Raw genomic sequence first — 23156 nt, forward strand, 5'->3', positions numbered from 1 at the left:
TTCCCCTTGCCTGCCCCTCGGCCATGGTGGGCCTACGGAGGGGGAGGTCTCCCTATTGGTGAGTGGCAGGAAAGCAGAACACACAGAGAGGGGCACTCTTCTTCCTGTCCCTTGTCTGGAATAAACGTGCAGTGATATCTGGTGTGGTGTAATGATTAGAGTTGTCTTTGTCCATGGAGTTTTCTTGTCAGGGATACTGGAGTTAGAGTCAGCATCTTAAAAAGCAGAAAGCAGAGACATCACCTTGCCAACAAAGGCCCGTGAAGTTAAAGCTATGGTTTTCCCAGTAGTGATATATGGAAATGAGAGCTGGACCATAAAGAAGGCTGATTGCTGAAGAATTGATGCTTTTGAATTCTGGTGCTGGAGGAGACTCTTGAGAGTCTCATGGATTGCAAGAAGATCAAACCGATCCATTCTGAAGGAAATCAGCTCTGAGTGCTCACTGGAAGGACAGATCGTGAAGCTGAGGCTCCAATACTTTGGCCACCTCGTGAGAAGAGAAGACTCCCTGGGAAACACCCTGATGTTGGAGAAGATGGAGGGCACAAGGAGAAGGGGACGGCAGAGGACGAGATGGTTGGACAGTGTTCTTGAAGCTACCAGCATGAGTTTGACCAAACTGTGGGAGGCAGTGGAAGACAGGAGTGCCTGGCATGCTCTGGTCCAGGGGGTCACGACTAAACAACAACAAGTGGTTAGAGTGTGGGATTTAGGACCTGGGAGATCAGGGTTCAAATCCCATTCAAGCTGTGAAGCTCACTAGGGGACCTTGGGCCAGCCAATGTCATGCAGCTTAGCCTAATTCATAGGGTTGTTGTGAGGGTAAGAATGGGGAGGAAGAGGTGAAGCACACATACATACGGATGAAATAATATAGAAATACATGGCAGTGGCCTGAGCACTCTGCCCTCCCATCAAATATCTGAGCCTTTTGCCCGTGCACTGAAGGCTCTGCAGGGTTATTGAGGAGCAAATTTGCCAATTTTAGACTCTCCCAGTGTCAGGGAACTGCCATCAGAGACAAAGGTGGAGGAAAGGCTCCAGAGTGATGCCGGAGAGGGTCCCAGCAGGGAGAGAGGCAGCCCAGCTGCTGGGGAAGGAAATCAACGTAACACCAGGAGAAGGGGGGCAGATGGGGGAATTGGAGAAAAGGCTCCCGGACTCTTCAACGGAGACTAGTGGGGAGAGCACGGGTACTCTGCTGCCCATACCTTCCGCGCAGGGAGAGTAGGAGGAGATTTTGCGTCAAAGAACTTTTTTGCTGGAAGAAGTTTAAGAAACGCCCTCTGACGGATTCTGCCAGCGACTGAGACAGTCACGAAGTGAAGGGCTGTCCAGACAGAAAGGGTTCAACCAGGCAACCAAGCCAAGAGTGGCGGCAACTTATGCATGAGCAACCCCCTAGAACCATTACACCCAGCTTCTCATTTTACCAGGCATAAGATCAGTTCTCCACATTCCCACATCAGGGTTTTTTTTTAAGTGCTCACATCGATTCGTTTCAGGGCAAATTTTTCCCATTATAAACAATTTTGCCAATATACACTTTTTTGGCAGCTGGTTCCTCCCAGTATAATGCCATCTTCATTCATCTATGAAGTTGTACTCACACTTTACCAAGCATATGTGTGTTTTTTTGGTACACATTATTTGGCTGGGGAAATTGTATTGCAAAATTCAGAGAAGTGCAAATTTCAAAGGACGGCTGTGTTTTGGTTGCTTTTTAGTTTTAGAAAGTACGAATTGGATAAGTTTCCTTTTAAATTCTGAATTGAAATTTTCCTCCACCCCCACTGCAGGGTCACAATATACCTAAAAAACAAACAAACCATACTAGTGTATGTCCTGACAAACAAAATGGGGACTAGAGTGTTCAACTGGGTTCTGCAAGAGCAGGGTTCAAATCCTCACTCGGCCATGAAACTCACTGGGTGAGCTCAGATCAGTCACTCACTCTCAGCCTAACCTACCTCTCAGGGCTGTTGTATGGATGAGAACTATCTAATAGCACCAAAGAGAAAACTGGACTGGTTGCATATTGAATAACATTTATTGATTCATTGGAAGGGATTCTTCTTCTTGACAATGGAAGAAGGTCCTTGCAGCTGATCTGGGCTCCTCACACACCTCTTCTTGCAAACGGAGTGCAGCACTTGTTCATCGTTTTGTTTGGACAGTTGTTGTTGTTGAACACGAGGCCCGAGGGACATCGGGACTGAACATCAAGGCAGTATCCCCGGCCTTCGTTGCAGATAACGACTTGCGCCAAATTCTTCACTACTTCCCCCTGTCTGTGCGCTGCGTACAAAGAGTTGGTGATGGAGAGGCCTTTAGGATTTTGTTATCATCACAAAAATATACAAAACAGGGCTGCTGATTTTCTCTTTTGAATGTTTTAAAGAGTTGCTTTTACCTTTTTCCAGATAATTTTATTCTTTTTTTGCTCCTGGTAAACCACTTGGAGGTTCTCCCCCACTTCAAGTGGTGAATAAATATTATGAAATAAACAATAAACATAGAAATAACTAGTTACAGGTAGGTAGCCATGTTGGTCTGCCATTGTCGAAACAAAATTTAAAAAATCCTTCCAGTAGCACCTTAAGGTAAAGGTAAAGGGACCCCTGACTGTTAGGTCCAGTCGTGGACGACTCTGGGGTTGCAGCACTCATCTCGCTTTACTGGCTGAGGGAGCCAGCATACAGCTTCCGGGTCATATGGCCAGCATGACTAAGCCACTTCTGGCGAACCAGAGCAGAGCATGGAAACGCCGTTTACCTTCCTGCCAGAGCGATACCTATTTATCTACTTGCACTTTGACGTAGCACCTTAGAGACCAACTAAGTTTGTTATTGTACCTTAGAGACCAACTAAGTTTGTTATTGGTATGAGCTTTCGTGTGCATGCACACTTCTTCAGATACAGTGTGCATGCACATGAAAGCTCATACCAATAACAAACTTCATTGGTCTCTAAGGTGCTACTGGAAGGATTTTTTTAAATAGAAATAATTAAATGAAGACCCAGGACATTAAAAGTCCAGCATATTAAAAACAGCATCAATGTGTCTGGAATGTTTTTATCCGCTAGTCTGATTCATAAAGAGATACATCGCTTTCCCCTTCAGCACAAACAAAGCCCTGTCTCTGTATTCCCGGATGAAGATCCATACCTGAGATCAGGGGCTCAGGGGTTTTAAAACATGAGCAAAAATTCACACTTGTGCGTATGGGTGACTCATTGAATATCTCTCACTCTTACAACGTATTGTGTTAACACCACAGTTGGATGGAAGAGTTCAGAAGCGACATCTGCTCGTGACTGAAATCTTCCTGTGGATTGGCAGTCATTAGCTTGCAGGGTTGCCATATGTCCTCTTTTTCCAGGACACATCCTCTTTTTTGTGTGGGTAGAGTCATAGCGATCCATAATTAAAAGTAGAAGATGGCAAATGTGTCCTCTTTTTTTTGCTCTTCAAAATATGGCAATCCTAGCAGTACCTGACTGACTCCAGCTACAAAAGCTGAGGCTGCTGAAAAGGCTAGAGACCATATAGGCAGAGAGTCCTGGGAGACCTGTTCTCTGCCTTACAGACCTTTTCCCACCTGGCCTGGGAGGGCAGAACCTGGACTGACTCCAGCTACAAAAGCTAACGTTGCTGAGGTATTGTCTGGAGAGGGTTGTGGGGGGGGGGTGGTGGTTGTTGCTGTTATTATTATTTTCATATCTTTATTTTAGATCAAATGATTTATATGGAAATTGTTCATTTTGGTTCTGTACTTTTTGATGTTTTGTTTATTGTTTATGACTACATTAAAACATCAAATAGTACCAGAGACGCATAGAATTATATAGCTGGGAGGGACCCCGAGGGTCAAATAAAGCAATCCAGAAAAAAAATATCAAATATATAGTATACATTCAAAACAATATAATTAAACTAAACTAAAATATTAACTTAAAGATTTCAAAAAATGTGAAATGCACATTTAAAGCAGCATAAGGAACTAGAGCACAAAATATTGTCATAAGCATAGGAAACTTACCTTAAGCATAAGAATAATCAGAACTGCTCTCTTACCTGCAATAGTACTGAAGACAAGAAGAACCTGTACAGCTAGACTGAGGTAAGGAAACATCACGGCTGGAGTTTTCTCTGAGTTTTCTCTGACGGCCAGAGGAAAGAGACTCTAAGGCACAGGGAAGGCAACTTTGCATGCAGCTAGGAGGTTCCCTCTATTTATAAAGTTGCAGTGCCCACACAGTGTTGAAATAAAACTATGTGTTTCTGCATCGGAGTGGGGAATATTGCGAGCAACTTTGTCTTTCGACATTGGAACAACAAATATCTCCCTCACATCTATTTTATCCTAAGTACATTTAAGTACATTAAGTACTTAGTACTTAAATGTACTTAGCACGAAGTACACGCGGGTGGCGCTGTGGGTAAAACCTCAGTGCCTAGGACTTGCTGATCGTAAGGTCAGCGGTTCGAATCCCCGCGGCGGGGTGAGCTCCCATCGTTCGGTCCCAGCTCCTGCCCACCTAGCAGTTCGAAAGCACCCCTAAGTGCAAGTAGATAAATAGGTACCGCTTTATATAGCGGGAAGGTAAATGGCGTTTCCATGTGCGGCACTGGTGCTGGCTCGCCAGTTGCAGCTTTGTCATGCTGGCCATGTGACCCGGAAGTGTCTTCAGACGGCGCCGGCTCCCGGCCACTTGAGCGAGATGAGCGCGCAACCCTAGAGTCGGTCACGACTGGCCCGTACGGGCAGGGGTACCTTTACCTTTACCTTTACATTTAATTTAGGGACGTGGGTGGTGCTGTGGGTTAAACCACAGAGCCTAGGACTTGCCAATCAGAAGGTTGGCGGTTCGAATCCCCACAACGGGGTGAGCTCCCATTGGTCGGTCCCAGCTCCTGCCAACCTAGCAGTTCGAAAGCACGTTAAAGTGCAAGTAGATAAATAGGTACCACTGTACGCTGGCTCCCTCGGCCAATAAAGCCAGATGAGCCGCAACCCCAGAGTCAGTTACGACTGGACCTAATGGTCAGGGGTTCCTTTTATATTTAATTCATCTGGACACTTTTCTGTGTTGTGTTCCAGGCGTTGCTGCCTATTTGCACATCGATTAACAGATATAATAATAATAATAATAATAATAATAATAATAATAATAATAATAAATCTGTTAATCGATGTGCAAATAAGCAGCAACGCCTGGAACACAACACAGAAAAGTTTTTTCCATAGACAATTCTTAGGAAAGTGTTGGGAAAGATTGAGGGCACAAGGAGAAGGGGACGACAGAGGACGAGATGGTTGGACAGTGTTCTTGAAGCTACCAGCATGAGTTTGACCAAACTACGGGAGGCAGTAGAAGACAGGAATGCCTAGTGTGCTCTGGTCCATGGGGTCATGAAGAGTCGGACATGACTAAATGACTAAACAACAACAACAACAAATTTTATTTATACCCCATCCTCCCTGGCCGAGACCAGGCTCAGGGCAGCTAACACCAAATATATAATAAATTAAAAACACAAAATCAAACAATTGGTTTAAAATACAATTCAAATCACATTTAAAATCAAAATAAAATTTAAGTGGGAACCCATGAATCATAACCATAGGGGTAAGGAATTAAAAGTTCACCAGGCCCGGCCACCTGTGCTGGTCCCATATGGGCCAATGGAAAGAGCCAAGGAGGCCACTTACATACAGGGTCCCATAGAAAGAAGGGGGTCAGACTGGGCCTGGACCGAAGGCCTGGTGGAACAGCTCCATCTTGCAGGCCCTGAGGAAAGATGTCAAATCCCGCAGGGTCCTGGTCTCTTGCAATAGAGCGTTCCACCAGGCTGGGGCCAGGGCTGGTCTAGCATTTCCCGCCTTTTGCAAATGCTGCTGTCAATTTCACGATGGCTGGACAGAAAGGAAGTGAAAAGTCAGTTAGCAGCTTCATCATAATGCAGCTGGATGCAATCACTTGCAGTTGGCCTGTTCACAGAATCATAGAATTGGAAGCAGTTGGAAGGGACCGTGAGAGTCATCAAGTTCAACCCTCTACAATGCTGGAATCTCAGCTAAAGCAGCCTTGACAGAGGACCATCCAACCTCTGCTTAAAAACTGGCAAGGAAGGAGAGTCCAGCACCTGCCAAGGGAGACTGCTCCATTGTCGAACAGCTCTTACTGTCAGAAAGTTCTTCCTGATGTTTATTTGGAAAACCCCTTCTTGTAACTTGAAGAGGTATTCCTCATAGGAATATACAGGTGTCTCCTGCTACTATGGTGTAATAATGGTGATGTTTCACAAAGCAAATAAAACTGACCTGTGAAAACTCTACACAGGAATGCCACGAAACCTTCTGAAGATATTATATACAGTGGTACCTCAGGTTAAGAATTTAATTGGTTCTGGAGGTCCGTTATTAACCTGAAACTGTTCTTAACCTGAGGTACCACTTTAGCTTATGGGGCCTCCCGCCGCCACCGCACAATTTCTGTTCTCATCCTGAAGTAAAGTTCTTCACCCGAGGTACTATTTCTGGGTTAGCGGAGTCTGTAACCTGAAGCATCTTTAACCTGAAGCATGTGTAACCTGAGGTACCACTGTATTTTCAAATTTTGGCTAAAGGAGTGCATCATTAAGAAAATCAATTTCATCTGCTTTTCATTTCACTGCGTGATTAATCATTAAAGAGTTTATCTGGAATGAAGCTATCGAGAAAAGTTGGATTGCCAAAATCTGGCTGGATGAGACAGAGGGCCTGTTTTTATTCAGTTGCCTCTCTCTGATTCAAAGTTGAGCTGGAAAAGATTCACAAAAGGACCAAAATGAACAAGGTGCTAGTGCAATTCCCTGTGAAGAAAGCTTGCAGCATTGGGTATTTTGAGGAAAAAAATCAGTGTTAAGGGGGTAGTGGCCTAGCATGGGGAGCTCAGGGACAATTGCCCTTGGTGCAAAATTGTTAGAGCCGCGAAATTTCAACACCCGCTGCTGCCTCAATGCAACTGTGCACTTCCATCACTGGACTCGGTTGAAAACAGATTTTTCCATGCGAACCAGGAAGTGACCTCTCCAGACAACGGAACGACTCGTCTTTTCTTATGACTGTGGCTGCGATCTCCTGGGCGATGTGGACGCCATTAGGCAGTTGAATGTGCATGTGTACTCTGTCTGTTTCTCTCTGTCCCAGCCACCCCCTCCACATGGCCCCGGGCACTGGCAACCCACGCTACACCACTGCAAAGGGGGAAATGATAGAGGTGTGTAAGATTATGCATGGTGTGGAGAAAACGGACGAGGGAAAAAACCTCTCTCATGATATTAGAGCCTATTGAGGTCACCCATGGAAGCTGAATGCTGGGAGACTAACAGACAAAATAAATACAGTGGTGTCAGACTTGCGTTCGACCGAGCTCCTCCGAGCTCGCCTCCGATGATGATTAACAACCTGAGCCTCTGATAAGGCTCCAAACATGTTCCCATTACGCAGAGTATCCAGCACAAGGAAGAGACGAGAAGTTTGAGCTACATGCTAAGAGTTTTATCGGTAAGCTACGCAGACAGAAAAGAAATACACCCTCTCTCTGTGAGAGCAGAGAGAAATTGAAAAACAAAGGAACAGGAAACCAGTAACATCACATCCGTCTCCTGTCTTCTGTGAGACTTCCAATAGCCTGGAATCCCTGGAATGTAAACAGAGTCCTGTGACTCCAAGAGAACTGCACAGTGGCAACACACAGAAACTAACAAGTGGTACCTTATGTTGCGTAACCTCCAGGTTATGGAAACTTTGGCTTATGGCTGTGGCTGTATACACTTCTGGGCTTCATCACTCACTCATGTGCAGAAGCAGTCTGCACACCGTGTGCATGTGCAGAAGCCTTCTACCGCGCTGTGCGTGTGTGCAAAAGTGACGCCTCTAGTTACGGATTTTTCGGGGTGCGTATGGCACCCCGAAACAAATTAAATCTGTAACCAGAGGTACCACTGTACTACTTCTCATAACACAGAATTAAATGGTGGACTTTGCTCCTACAAGAAGTACCGTATTTTTTGCTCTATAAGACTTACTTTTTCCCTCCTAAAAAGTAAGGGGAAATGTGTGTGCGTCTTATGGAGTGAATGCACGCTGCGCAGCTATCCCAGAAGCCAGAACAGCAAGAGGGATTCCCTCTTGCTGTTCTGGCTTCTGAGATTCAGAATATTTTTTTTCTTGTTTTCCTCCTCCAAAAACTAGGTGCGTCTTGTGGTCTCGTGCGTCTTATAGAGCGAAAAATACGGTAGTAATGGCCATCAGTTTGGCCTGATAGCTTGGGCTTTGATCCAACAGCCAGCCTTTTCTTATGAGATATCCAGTGTTCTATAAATGTCAGCTTCGTGTAAATACCAATTTGGACATTTCAAGGCCATATATCAATATATATGTTTAAATTAAGATGGATGTATCAATGGTTGATGTATTTTTTATGTGAGCTGATGGGGGGGGGGAAGGAAATGTTCCTCTCTTTCACTTTTTCTTTCTCTGTTTTTCTCCCCCCTCTTCCCCTCTTTCTTTGCTACAATTTGATATATGAAATAAATTATACAAAGCATCAAGTGTGAAAGGGAGTGCAGTTTCAAGGGGCACAGGCAGCAAACACAGTGCCCTCCAGATTTCACTGGACTACAAATCCCATCATCCCCCATCACTGGCCACATTGGCTGAGGTGATGGAGATTGTAGTCTAAAGATATCTGCAGGTAAGGTTGGCTGCTCCTGCATGAAGGATATGGCTGGTGTAACCATCTAGCTTACTGCCTAACATCTTGATGTTTGATTTGGTTGCCAGGACCTTGACATCTAGGGTCCAGAAATGGAGATGAATGAGATGATGAAGAAAACAAGAAAAAGAGGTTAGTTTACAACACAGAGCAAGAGGAAGAGGCTTCAGTTAAGGATCACGCCACCAAGGGACTATTATGACATGTTCTGTCATGTGCCTTGTGACACCAACTGCCCATTGCTGAAAGCTCTAAAGCAACTTCTTTTTATTAACAACAGTTAGACCACAAGGGAAACTGTCAGGCACTAGATGACTCTTTCTTCAGTGCCAAAGGAGCACATTTAGAATGCTGTGTACTGTTCTGGTTAGCTCACCTCAAAAAGGATGTTGCAGAGTTGGAAACAGTTCAGAGAAGGTCATCAACGTGATGGAGCAACTCCCCTATGAAGAAAAGCTGCAGCATTTTGGACCTTTTTATTTAGAGAAAAGGTGAGTGAGAGGCAAAGTGATGGAAGTTTATAAAATGATGAATGACATGTTGTTGTTGTTTAGTCATTTAGTCATGTCCAACTCATCGTGACCCCATGGACCAGAGCATGCCAGGCACTCCTGTCTTCTGCTGCCTCCCACAGTTTGGTCAAACTCATGCTGCTAGCTTCTTACAATCCAGGTTCCTATGCAACATTTTTCTTTACAACATTGGACTTTCACTTCCAGGCATATCCGCAACTGAGCGACCTTTCGGCTTTGGCCCAGCTGCTTCATCAGCTCTGAATCTACTTGTACTTGTCCTCCGCTCTTCCTCAGTAGCATGTTGGACGCCTTCCGACCTGAGGGGCTCATCTTCCAGTGTCATAACTTCTATATGCCTGTTGTCTTTGTCCATGGAGTTTTCTTGGCAGGGATACTGGAGTGGCTTGCCGGTTCCTGCTCCAGGTGAATCACGTTTGGTCAAAACTCTCCACTATGACCTGTCCCTCTTGGGTGCCCTGCTCGGCATAGCTCATAGCTTCTCTGAGTTATTCAAGCCCCTTCGCCACAGCAAGGCAGTGATCCATAAAGGGGATGAATGACATAGAGAAAGTATAAAATATGCCCCGCCCCACACAATCGATCACAGGACGTGATGCATGCACACCATTTGAAAGTATACCTGAAGGAGCATCTCCACCCGCCATCGTTCAGCCCGGACACTGAGGTCCAGCTCTGAGGGTCTTCTGGTGGTTTCCTCATTGAGAGAAGTGAGGTTGCAGGGAACCAGACAGAGGGCCTTCTCAGTAGTGGCGCCCACCCTGTGGAACGCCCTCCCTTCAGATGTGAAGGAAATAAGCAGCTATCTTCTCTTTAAAAGACATCTGAAGGCAGCCCTGTTTAGGGAAGTTTTTCAGATTCAATGCTGTATTGTTCTTAACACTTGATTGGGAACTGCCCAGAGTGGCTGAGGAAACTCAGCCAGATGGGCGGGGTATAAATAATAAAATCATCATTATTATAATAATGGCAATGCCTGTCAATGTTAAGGAGCCCTCAGATATTTTATGGGGGGGGGGCAAAGACCCCTCGGCCCCTAGGAGTTGTCTCCTTTGCTCTCTCATGATGCAAGAACTCATGGCCTACCAAGGAAGCTGAATGTTGGAAGATTCAGGACAGGATAAATTACTTATTTACGCAGCGCATAGTTAAACTATGGAACTCACTTCCACAGGAGGCAGAGATGGCCATCAACTTGGATGGCTTTAAAAGAGGATTAGACCAACTCATGGAGGAGACAGCTATTGTTGTTGTTTAGTCATTTAGTCGTGTCTGACTCTTCGTGACCCCATAGATCAGAGCACGCCAGGCACTCCTGTTTTCCACTGCCTCCCTCAGTTTGGTCAAACTCATCCTGGTAGCTTCGAGAACACCATCCAACCATCTTATCCTCTGTCGTTCCCTTCTCTTTGTGCCCTCCATCTTTCCCAGCATCAGGGTCTTTTCCAGGGAGTCTTATCTTCTCATGAGGTGGCCAAAGTATTGGAGCCTCAGCTTCAGGATCTGTCCTTCGAGTAAGCACTCAGAGCTGATTGTCTTCGGAATGGAGAGGTTTGATCTTCTTGCAGTCCATGGGACTCTCAAGAGTCTCCTCCAGCACCATAATTCAAAAGCATCAATTCTTCGGCGACCAGCCTTCTTTATGGTCCAGCTCTTACTTCCATACATCACTACTGGGAAAGCCATAGCTTTTACTATACGGACCTTTGTTGGCAAGGTGATGTCTCTCCTTTTTAAGATGCTGTCTAGGTTTGTCATTGCTTTTCTCCCAAGCTATTGTTGGCTACAAGCTATTATGAGTATGCTCTACTGCCACAGTTGGGAGTCAGCAATGCTTCTAAATACCAGTTGCTGGAAACCAGAGGAGGGAAGAGTACACTTGTGTTCAAATCCTACTTGCTCTTTTCCCACAGGGATCTGGTTGGCCACCGTGAGAACAGGATGCTAGACTAGATGGCCTGATCCAGTAGACTCTTCTTGTGTTCTTCACCATTCTTATGTTCTTGATCATCTGTTTGCCCTTCTATGAACCTTCTTCAAACCTTTCCAATATCCAGAAATGGTGAGACCTTTCCTTTGCCATGCTGGTTCCAGGTTGTCTACTTTGCTATCCATCATTAGTCTCACATCAAGCAGACCCATTTATAATACCAATACCCATTAGCTTAAAGTAAAGGGACCCCTGACCATTAGGTCCAGTCGCAGACGACTCTGGGGTTGCGGCACTCATAGAATCAAAGAATCATAGAGTTGGAAGAGACCACAAGGGCCATCGAGTCCAACCCCCTGCCAAGCAGGAAACACCATCAGAGCACTCCTGACATATGGTTGTCAAGCCTCTGCTTAAAGACCTCCAAAGAAGGAGACTCCACCACACTCCTTGGCAGCAAATTCCACTGTCGAACAGCTCTTACTGTCAGGAAGTTCTTCCTAATGTTTAGGTGGAATCTTTTTTCTTGTAGTTTGGAACCATTGCTCCGTGTCCGCTTCTCTGGAGCAGCAGAAAACAACCTTTCTCCCTCCTCTATGTGACATCCTTTTATATATTTGAACATGGCTATCATATCACCCCTTAACCTCCTCTTCTCCAGGCTAAACATGCCCAGCTCCCTTAGCCGTTCTTCATAAGGCATCGCTTCCAGGCCTTTGACCATTTTGGTTGCCCTTCTCTAGTTTGTCAGTGTCCTTCTTGAACTGTGGTGCCCAGAACTGGACACAGTACTCCAGGTGAGGTCTGACCAGAGCAGAATACAGTGGCACTATTACTTCCCTTGATCTAGATGCAATACTCCTATTGATGCAGCCCAGAATTGCATTGGCTTTTTTAGCTGCCGCATCACACTGTTGGCTCATGTCAAGTTTGTGGTCAACCAAGACTCCTAGATCCTTTTCACATGTACTGCTCTCAAGCCAGGTGTCCCCCATCTTGTATTTGTGCCTCTCATTTTTTTTGCCCAAGTGCAATACTTTACATTTCTCCCTATTAAAATTCATCTTGTTTGTTTTGGCCCAGTTCTCTAATCTGTCAAGGTCGTTTTGAAGTGTGATCCTGTCCTCTGGGGTGTTAGCCACCCCTCCCAGTTTGGTGTCATCTGCAAATTTGATCAGGATGCCCTTGAGTCCATCATCCAAGTCATTGATAAAGATGTTGAATAAGACCGGGCCCAAGACAGAACCCTGTGGCACCCCACTAGTCACTCTTCTCGCTTTACTAGTCACTCATCTCGCTTTACTGGCCGAGGGAGCCAGCGTTCAGCTAATGGGTCATGTGGCCAGCACGACTAAGCCGCTTCTGGCAAAGCAGAGCAGCGAACAGAAATGCCGTTTACCTTCCCGCCAGAGTGGTACCTATTTATCTACTTGCACTTCGACGTGCTTTCGAACTGCTAGGTTGGCAGGAGCAGGGACTGAGGAACGGGAGCTCACCCCGTCATGAGGATTTGAACAGCCGACCTTCTGATCAGCAAACCCAAGGCTCTGTGGTCTAGATCACAGCGTCACCCATGTCCCTGTATGAACATTAGGTAAAGGTAAAGGTACCCCTGCCCGTACGGGCCAGTCTTGACAGACTCTGGGGTTGTGCGCCCATCTCACTTAAGAGGCCAGGGGCCAGCGCTGTCCGGAGACACTTCCGGGTCACCTGGCCAGCGTGACATCGCTGCTCTGGCGAGCCAGAGCCGCACACGGAAACGCCGTTTACCTTCCCGCTGGTAAGCAGTCCCTATTTATCTACTTGTACCCGGAGGTGCTTTCGAACTGCTAGGTTGGCAGGCGCTGGGACCGAGCAGCGGGAGCGCACCCCGCCGCAGGGATTCGAACCGCCGACCTTTCGATCGGCAAGTCCTAGGCGCTGAGGCTTTAACCCACAGCGCCACCTGCGTCCCTGTATGAACATTAGGAACACCCTATACTGGCATTGTAGCTATCCAGAGAATAGAAGTGAAGAACCTGCATCCACCAATTAGCTTAGGTTCATTCAATTTAATGAGTCAGTTTGGAGTAAAACCTAATTGGCTGCAACTCATGAAATATAAAGGAAACCAGCACCTGAAACACAGAACAAGCAGCAATTATAGGATAAAGGCATATGGAAACCTCAGGAGGGATACCCAGCTAAATAAATTGTGTGCAGTGTCTGGAGGGAGAGGGAGAGAGTTCAGCTGCTGAAAGGGATAGCTGCAAGAAGTACCTGTCTGCAATGTTTCCCACTCGGGTGCAGAAATGTATAGGTTTATTTCAACATTGCATGGGCATTGCAACTCTATAAGTAGAGGGAACCTCCTAGGTTCATTCAGAGTCAACTTCCCTCTGCCTTTGAACGTCTTCCCCCAGCAGAGAGATCTCAGAGGAACCCCTAGCCATGAGGCTTCTTTATCTCAGCTTTGCTGTGGTCATTCTTGCCTTCAGTGTTGCTGCAGGTAAGTGGGCAGCTCAGGCTGGGAACTGAAAAGAGAGGTTCTGTGAGAACATGCATTTAAAAACTGAGTGGTTGTAATTGTGATGGATCTACAGGAGAAGGTAATCCCTGCTGGGACTAGTATCCTAAAAAAAGGGAAGAATCCTACTAAGTTGCCACCACATCTGACCCTGATTAGGCAAGGGGTAATTGGTCTTTTTTGAGCTGGGGACCACAATAACCCATGGTCAACCCTCCAAGATATTGAAGATTGCTTCCTAGAGCCAATTGGTAGCTGCTCACTTTTGCTGAGCACACTCCTTTGTTGCATATTTAGCAGATTAATCGCGCTGCAGAAACCGTGCTGGGGAAGCAATGAAGAAATGCAAAAATATCTTTTGTTTGGCTTTAATTACAAAAACAAAAACTCCTCTTACACTAAATCTAGAAGTATGACCCATTCACTAGGGTACTGAGAGAGGTACATGCTGCTCTTTATACACCGTACCCAATTGCTGACACAACTCAATTAATGCTACTTAACAGCACCTGCTATACTGCGTCACAGCGGTAAAACTAGGTCATGATATTTACTCTGGCCTTTAAAGAGATACACATCTTGTGAAACAATAATGAACCTTAATATTTAAATAAACCATTCAACTCCCTTCACCTGCCACGTAGGAACTACCTTCCCTTGTATCTAAACTACTCTTGCCTCAGTTTTAGCAAGAGCTATTAAAGAAATAGCATGGGATAGTCCACACAAACATACCCATTGTTTTTCTTCCAATAACCATTCTCATATATATGTGTGTGTGTGTGTGTGTGTGTGTGTGTGTGTGTTGTTTAGTCGTTTAGTCGTGTCCGACTCTTCGTGACCCCATGGACCAGAGCACGCTAGGCACTCCTGTCTTCCACTGCCTCCTGCAGTTTGGTCAAACTCATGCTGGTAGCTTCGAGAACACTATCCAACCATCTTGTCCTCTGTCACCCCCTTCTCCTTGTGCCCTCCATCTTTCCAACATCAGGGTCTTTTCCAGGGAGTCTTCTCTTCTCCTGAGGGGGCCAAAATATTGGAGCCTCAGCTTCAGGATCTGTCCTTCCAGTGAGCACTCAGGGCTGATTTCCTTCAGAATGGATAGGTTTGATCTTCTTGCAGTCCATGGGACTCTCAAGTGTCTCCTCCAGAACCATAATTCAAAAGCACCAGTTCTTTGGTGATCAGCCTTCTTTATGGTCCAGCTCTCACTTCCATACATCACTATTGGGAAAACCATAGCTTTAACTATACGGGCCTTTGTTGGCAAGGTGATGTCTCTGCTTTTTAAGACGTACATTTGAATCTGAGGTCTGGACAGTGGGAGAGAATGAGGAGAGGCCAGCTCCTTTCTAAAATTAATTTATTAATTTATTTGTTGGGGTATGTGCTGCTGTTTTATTTGTTTGTTTGTTTTGGTAAATCTATCAAATGTAGTTTTCAAGTGCAAACCAACCTAGAAATGTTAACATTTTTATTACCATCACAGGACCCTAAAGTCTATCTTCTCTTTCCATGTAGGTCATGCACATATGGAAGGGAGACTAAGGCCCTGCAATGGCGGTAGGGGATACTGCCTTGAGGTTCAGTTCCCGTGCCCCTCAGGCCTTCAATTCATTAACAACACCTGTCCTAACCCAACAATGTTTTCTTGCTGTACTCCAGTCCAATGAAGAACTGAGCGAGGAGCCAAAAACCTGTTGTCCTTTCCCACTGCCATCATTCAGAAAAAGAATCCGTCGTCGCACTCTGTTCAATAAATAAACCATTGGTTCAAGGTCACTGCAACCAGGCTGGGGTTTTCTTTCGTGCTTCCTGTTTTTGTGGACACATTGCATGCTTTTATCAGATTTGCTGTGACCCAGTGGGGCTGTCATAGTGGTGGCGCATAATGCTTTCTGCTGGTTAAGAGGGTGGGACCCGAAACGACGGATTCAAATGACAAGGGAGGAGATTCCCATTAAACATGAGAAAGACCTTTCTTATGACAGGAGTTGATAGAATCATACAATCTTAGAATTGGAAGGGACCCAAGGGTCATCTAGTCTAACCCCTGCAATGCAGGAATCTCAGCTAAAGCAGGTGGCCATCCAACCGCTGCTTCAAAACCTTCAAGGAAGGAGAGTCCACAACCTCCTGAGGGAGATCATTCCACTGTTGAACAGCTCATACTATCAGAAAGTTCTTCCTGATGTTTAGTCAGAATCTCCTTTCTTGAGACTTGAAGCCATTGGTTCGAGTCCTACCCTCCAGAGCAGGTGAAAACAAGATAATAAGAACAAGAAGCCAGTGTGCTGTAGTGGTTAAGAGTGGTAGTCTCATAATCTGGGGAACCGGGTTCAATTCTCCGCTCCTCCACATGCAGCTGCTGGGTGACCTTGGGCTAGTCACACTTCTTTGAAGTCTCTCAGCCCCACTCACCTCACAGAGTGTTTGTTGTGGGGGAGGAAAGGAAAGGAGAATGTTAGCCGCTTTGAGACTCCTGAAGGGGAGTGAAAGGCAGGATATCAAATCCAAACTCCTCCTTCTTCTTCTCCTCCTCCTCCTCCTCCTCCTCCTCCTCCTCCTCCTCCTCCTCTTCTTCTTCTTCTTCTACAAGAACAAGAACAAGAACAAGAATAAGAATAATTTATTTATACCCCGCCCATCTGGCTAGGTTTCCCCAGCCACTCTGGGCAGCTTCCAACAGAATATTAAAATACAGGACTCCATCAAACGTTAAAAGCTTCCCTAAACAGGGCTGCATTCAGATGTCTTCTAAAAGTCAGATAGTTGTTTATTTCCTTGTCATCTGATGGGAGGGTGTTCCACAGGGCGGGTGCCACTACTGAGAAAGCCCTCTGCCTGGTTCCCTCTAACTTCGCTTCTCGCAGCGAGGGAGCCTCCAGAAGGCCCTCGGCACTGGACCTCAGTGTTCGGGCAGAATTGTTCTTATGCATCTTCTTTTGAAACATACCCCAGACCACTTAGGAAGCCCATGATGGAGATGAGAAGTAAACTCTTGTGAGGTAGGTAAGCTGCCACATGACACAATTCCTTGGGAAATCCTGCAAAAACCTCATTGCAGTGAATGGAAGGTCTTGGTTATTTCGCTGAGATTTGCTCAGAAAACGGTAGGACTTCCTTTCTCCTCTGCAATTGCCTGTCATGGTATCCGGTGCCTGCTGCCTAAGATGGACAACTCAGTTTAGAATCATAGAATTATAGAGTTGGAAGTGACCCCAATGGTCATCTAGTCCAACCCCCTGCAAAGCAGGAAACACAACTAAAGAATCCCGGAAGAATAAAAAATCAAGATAACATTTTATATGAAAGAATGGAAATGGTTTACTGAATATTTACAGATAAATTATAAACAGATAAAAGCGTTGGCAGGATTACTGTAATAACCTGCAGTTTTATAAGAGTATAAGGAGTGCTTTTTTTCTTTAAAAATGTCAAGGGGTACTCTCATTTTCCTACTCATATTGAAATGAGTGCTTTTTTCCTAAAAAAAGTTTAGTGCTTTCTGCCCCCTAAAATAATGTTTAGGGGTACTTTCATTTTCCTACTCATATTGAAATACTGCCCCTCAATGAGGCCAAACTTAGATTCACAAAATGTTTAGGTGTATGCATATGCCTGAGTACCCCCAGAAAAAAGCACTGAGTATATATTTAAAGAAGTATATATTTAAATGAGCAAATTTGGTTAATTTGGATATACAGAAGATATTAAAAATAAATTTAAGGAACCACAGAAAGAGGGGGGGAAGAAAGTCAAGTTTTGAAAAGTCAAAAGGATTGTAAAATAAGTGAAATGTATAAAATTAGTGAAAAGTATTATTAAATAAATGAAAATTGAAAAAAAGAACCCAAAGAATCTCTGACAGATGGCCACCCAACCTTGCCTCACGGTAATGCAGCTCCTGTTTCCACAAGTTTTTAATCACAGATCACATTGTTCGTTTAGGCCCTAGTGCGCCCCTGGGACCAAGGCTTCTCAAGTGAAAAAAGACCATACATTAAGATGTAGAAAAATGTGATTTGTCTGCTTGATTGCATAATGTACAGATGATAAGAAAAGCAATTTGGTCATGACACTAACATCTTTTATGAATAAAGGGTTAGGCTGCGAGGATGTTCTTGGCTTAGGAGGAAAGGATGGCCAGAATAAGGACTTGATTGAGCAGCTTTTGACAGTTTGGTGTCCCCTAGATGTTTTGTAAAACAATGATTGTGGAGCATTAGGGAATTCTTTCCATTCAGAGCCTTGGAACTGAGGGTCAGATTTGGCAAGATTTCAGTGATGGTGAAATCTTCTTATGGATGATGGAATAAAATCACTATTTTGTTTTTCTTAAAAAACCGCATAATGGAGAAAGTGTACATAAAACCTTGAGCATCATCAAAACAAGCATATTAAAATGCATCTAAAAATGTGCAGATCAGAAGAAAAGCACACTGAAAAGTTTCTTTCTTGGTAGGTATTGCGATTGCACTTGAACTGAACAGTCCAAGCACAAGAGTTTGCGTCAAACTGCATTACAGAAAAGCTCTTAAGTCACATTCCACTTTCCATTTACGTAGGTGCTGTGAAGATGTAATCATGAGATTACAGGAAATCTGTTAATTGTTATGGAAATAAAACAGCATGGCCTGGAGCACAGGACAGATTGTGAACATATGAGAAAGGTGGTTCTGCGGGTAAATTAATATAAAGATAAATAAATGCTCTAGGATGAGTTAAGAGAAAAGGAGTCTCTAGGGTTCAGATGCTGACAGTTGCTGGAAATACCTGTTTGCAGCTTTTCCCAAAGGTATGTTTTAACATCTTTTTGGCACGGCAACACTATAAGTAAAGAGAACCTCCTTGTTCCATCCAAACTCGACTTCCTTCTGCCTTAGAGCATCTTCCCTTGGGCAAAGATCTGAGAGACAACTCCAGCCATGAGGTTCCTCTACCTGAGCTTTGCTCTGGTCTTCATCCTCTTTCACATTGTTGCAGGTAAGAGGACAGCTCAAGCTCAGGGTGGAGGATAGCATCTGCTGCAATGAAGAAGGTCTCAGGTTCAATCGCAGGCGTTTCTGCAAAGGGCTGGGTTTCCCCTCTGCCAGAGACCCTGGAGATCTGCTGCCTGTCAGTGTACACAATTCTGAACTAGTGTGACTGGGTATAAGTGAGCTTCCTATCCTGTGTGGCTGCCGAAATAGGGGTGGTGAAGAAGGAAAGCATTTACCAATAAAACTGAATTTGAATAAATGACTTTTGCGAAAGCAGTAACGTTCAGGCTACAGAGTGAGGCACAATCCAGGTTCCATCATGGTCATTTATATTGTTCAGGTAGGTAGCCGTGTTGGTCTGCCGCAGTCGAAATAAATAAATAAAAAACTAAACAACTGTCCAGTAGCACCTTAGAGACCAACTAAGTTTGTTCTGGGTATAAGCTTTCGTGTGCATGCACACTTCTTCAGATAACTGATATATTTTTGTGAGTTTGGAGGGGTCAGTGTGCATGATGCCCAAGTCCTTTCTGATTGCTGGATTCAGCAAGGGTAGAAATCTAATGGAGGATTTCATTGTTGAACTAGCCAGACAAGCTTCTTTGTGAGAGAATGACCACCATAGCTGCCACCTAAAGACCCAGTGAGTATAACCAAAGAAGTGATGGTGTTCTCCGGGCAAATGGGTGGGCCTTTCCTCCTCCTCACTTGGCTGGTAGCGAGAAGGGCAGTAGCCAGCACAGTTGGATGTGAGCTGAAGAATACGTAGGCTGCAGGCAGAAGCCAGAAAGGGAGAGCTGTCTGGCTTTTCTCTGCCACCTGACTCACCCAGATCAACACAGGGCATACATCCTAGCGGGACTGCATCTGCTCCTATCAGCAGTACTACAGAGGAGATTCCAGAAAATATCCCTTTCAGAGAGACTATACCCCTGTGGACAGATCATATAGAATCAGTTTTGGCATGCTGCCTTGCCCCCCCCCCCGACTGGGGAAGGCCCCCCCTCCGGGACACATGATGTCACTAAGGTGTGTGCATATGGCTGCCGCAGAACTTATTTTGGGGGGCCCAGTCCCTTCCTTGAAGAAACCTTGTGAGGTATATCAGGCTGAGTGTGAGTGACTCAGGCCCTAGTTTGACATGCTAACCACTACATTAGCCTGGGTCTCATTCTTGAAAATGCTGTTCCAATGCTCAAAAGTAAATGTCAGTCCAATTAATGTCCCTTTTTTTTTGCGAAAGAAGTCTTCTCAAATCATGACAATTTATGTCCCTCTCTTTTGACAGGGTAACTTACAAGCTGCGAAGAACAGGGAGGATATTGCCAGGTGCCACTAACTCTGAAATGTCCCTATGGAAATATTCCAGCCAACTGTGGCTTTAATGGAAACTGCTGCAAGAGTAAGTGAAACACAGTGAGTTACAGATAGGTAGCCGTGTTGGTCTGCCATAGTCAAAACAAAATTAAAAAATTCCTTCCAGTAGCACCTTAAAGACCAACTAAGTTAGTACTTGGTATGAGCTTTCGTGTGCATGCACACTTCTTCAGATACACAGTGAGTTGGCCATGCTAACAAGGGGGAATGTTTGTTTATTTTAAATCCTGGTTTTTCATCATAATTTCCTGATCTACAATCTAGATCTTCACTGGAGGCATAAGCAGGGCTTGTGCTAAAGGAAACAGTGATCAATCACTTTATAAATCAGAATAGCTGATAATTGTCTCAGGGCATACTAACCCTATTCTTAGTAGTACAAAGTATGATTCAGTTCTCAAACTGCACTTCTAGGTTCTGCATCAAGTGACCAAACTGAGCCTTCTGATGTGTATTTTTCTCCATGAGACTTAGTTTCATCAGAAACGAGTACAGTGGTACCTCAGGTTACAAACGCTTTGGGTTACGTGTTTTCAGGATGGGGACCGCGGGAAACCCAGAAGTACTGGAAAGGGTTACTTCTAGGTGTCACCACTCGCACATGTGCATAACTGCTAAATTGTGCTTCATGGAAATGTGCAGAAGTGCCAAATCGCATCACCCGTGTGTGCAGACACGGTGATGCAGGTTACGAATGCTGCAGGTTGTGGACGTGTCTTCGTCACGGTTTACATCCGCAACCCGAGGTTCCACTGTACACACTTCCAGAGCTAATGCTAAATACATTAATTCTGGTAAAGGAGCCACCATAGCCACTAGAGAGCATTGAAAATTGGATCTTGGGCTTTTTAAACTGGTCTACCCATGTACTATCTGAAACCAAAAGGGCACATTGCCTGCCAGAATTCTTTTCAGCTCTGCTATCCCACTAAAGAGGGCTTCTGGGACTAGGCCTGCATGCCTTCTTCCCTGTCTGCTACAGATACCTGCGTTTCAGGGTAGCATACCCTCCAACATTTCTCCAAAGAAAATAGGGATCTCCCATTCCATCATGATAATTTAACTATGTATACCCCTCACATCTTATTGGGTTGCTTCCAATATATATATAAAAACATAATAAAACATTAAATATTATAAAAATTTCAGATGGGTCAGGTGCTAGATAACTCCATACCCTCCAACATTTCTCTAATGAAAATAGAGATATTCTAAGGAAAAGTGGGGGATGTCAGTGGTGCTGTGGGTTAAACCAGAGAGCCTAGGGCTTGCTGATCGGAAGGTTGGCAGTTCAAATCCCCACGACAGGGTGAGCTCCCGTTGCTCGGTCCCTGCTCCTGCCAACCTAGCAGTTCGAAAGCATGTCAAAGTGCAAGTGGGAAGGTAAACGGCGTTTCTGTGTGCTGCTCTGGTTTGTCAGAAGCAGCTTAGTCATGCTGGCTACATGACCTGGAAGATGTACGCCGGCTCCCTCGGCCAGTAAAGCAAGATGAGCACCGCAATCCCAGAGTTGTCCGCAACTGGACCTAATGGTCAGGAGTCTCTTTACCTAAGGAAAAGTGGGATATTCCAGGATCAAATCAGAAACCAGGATGGCTTCTCTAAATCAGGGATATCCCTGGAAAATAGGGACACTGGGGTAGGACTAGATGTTATTTTGAACCCTTCAAACTCTACAATTCTATGATCCTCTTGCATCATCTGAAGGTGAGGAATCTGACTTTGGGGCCATCAGCGATAGATCTCCTTGTTTCTTTGATGCAGATAAACCACCAACAATGCCCTAGTGCGATAGACTGGGAGGGTTCTGCCAAGAGGATCTCAGCAAACCCTGTCCATCTGGTCGGAATCTTCCGAGTTACTGTGGCGTCAATACACAATGCTGTGCCCTTGAGGGATACCCGTGAGCAGCCCACCTCCATGGTTATGAAAGTCTACTTCTTCTGGATCTTTGCTTGTGGAAGTGGAGCAGATCTGCGCATGTGTGAAAGCAGACAATGAAATAAATATCAGTCTGCTCAGATAAATAAACACAAAATAAGTTCACAAAGTTGAAATAGAATGTTTATTTTTTGTTTTCTTTTTAAAAGGTGTCTACTGTTAAATATGACACAACTCCAGTGAAAGAACATCATATCTGCTCAAGATCCCTCTTGACTGAAGTCCTCATCAAGTAGTCCCAGGAGCAGATAATTGCAGCCAGTGCTTTTCATGCACACAGGTTATGCGAACATGGGTGGGACAGGCTGAACTCAACCCAGACTGAAAGCTTGACTGAATTGAAGCTGATTTTTAAGGAGCCATTGCCTTGTGGGTGACCACAAATAATTGAGGGTGGCATTTAGTGCTGTTGAAGTTAATGGACATGGCTGCATTAGGTCTATTTCTTTCCATGGGTCTACTCTGAGTTGGACTCAGAATTTTTTTTTGAGGGGTGGGAATTTCTGTGAATGAGAGAAGGGACTCAGAGAGGTTCCAGTGAGTGGAGGGGTGGGGAGGAACTGAAGAACCTGCCTAGTGATCAAGATCCCAGGTTCAATCATCATCTGGGTCTTTCATTCTTTTCAACTTTCATTCATACACATTAATTCATAACTGTCAGGGACTGGGCAGAGGAGGAATGGTGGAGACGGCCTCCTCAGCTTAACCCTCCCAGGGAGGAGGAAGTGGAAGATAGTTTAGATTTACAACAGGGTCTTGAGGGAGGTCACAGCTGAGAGGCAGATGGGGGGGAATTGGGAAATAATGGGAGATGAGGAGGAGGAGGAAGCACCAGGAAGAAATCATGTTGGCAAAAGACAGACCTTTGCAGTGCCATCTGGTCTCACAGTGTTACAATGCATTTAAAAGTGCTTTAAAACCCCCCATAAAAAACTAATGTAGCTGAGTCTACATATATTAATTTCTTTCTACTCTCATAATGAGTTACATGTTTTTAAAGGCTTTAAATGAAGTTCAGACTGTCAGAATACTCAGCCCCCGGGATGAGAAAAACCTCTCCGGCATCTTCCTGATGTTGCGCAGCTCTGGAATGTCCACAAATCATCAGTCCCAGAGCG

General features: G+C 44.9%; 3 long non-coding RNA genes across 3 annotated transcripts; 2 read left to right on the forward strand and 1 right to left on the reverse strand.

Moving 5' to 3' along the window:
- Positions 1 to 2034: 2034 nt before the first annotated feature.
- On the reverse strand, positions 2035 to 4202 carry LOC307212109. The gene is made up of 2 exons (XR_013836835.1): positions 4082 to 4202; positions 2035 to 2301 (listed from the first exon to the last, which is right to left on the reverse strand). It is a non-coding gene; the product is annotated as an uncharacterized lncRNA (long non-coding RNA).
- A 4788-nt stretch (positions 4203 to 8990) lies between these two features.
- LOC307211987 lies at positions 8991 to 15520 on the forward strand. Its single transcript, XR_013836690.1, has 2 exons — positions 8991 to 9260; positions 15260 to 15520. It is a non-coding gene; the product is annotated as an uncharacterized lncRNA (long non-coding RNA).
- Positions 15521 to 18568: 3048 nt separating this feature from the next.
- On the forward strand, positions 18569 to 22017 carry LOC307211974. The gene is made up of 3 exons (XR_013836666.1): positions 18569 to 18724; positions 20009 to 20122; positions 21862 to 22017. It is a non-coding gene; the product is annotated as an uncharacterized lncRNA (long non-coding RNA).
- Positions 22018 to 23156: the final 1139 nt, after the last annotated feature.

Source organism: Podarcis cretensis, assembly GCF_951804945.1.
Source record: "Podarcis cretensis genome assembly, chromosome: 3".
NCBI lineage: Eukaryota > Metazoa > Chordata > Lepidosauria > Squamata > Lacertidae > Podarcis > Podarcis cretensis.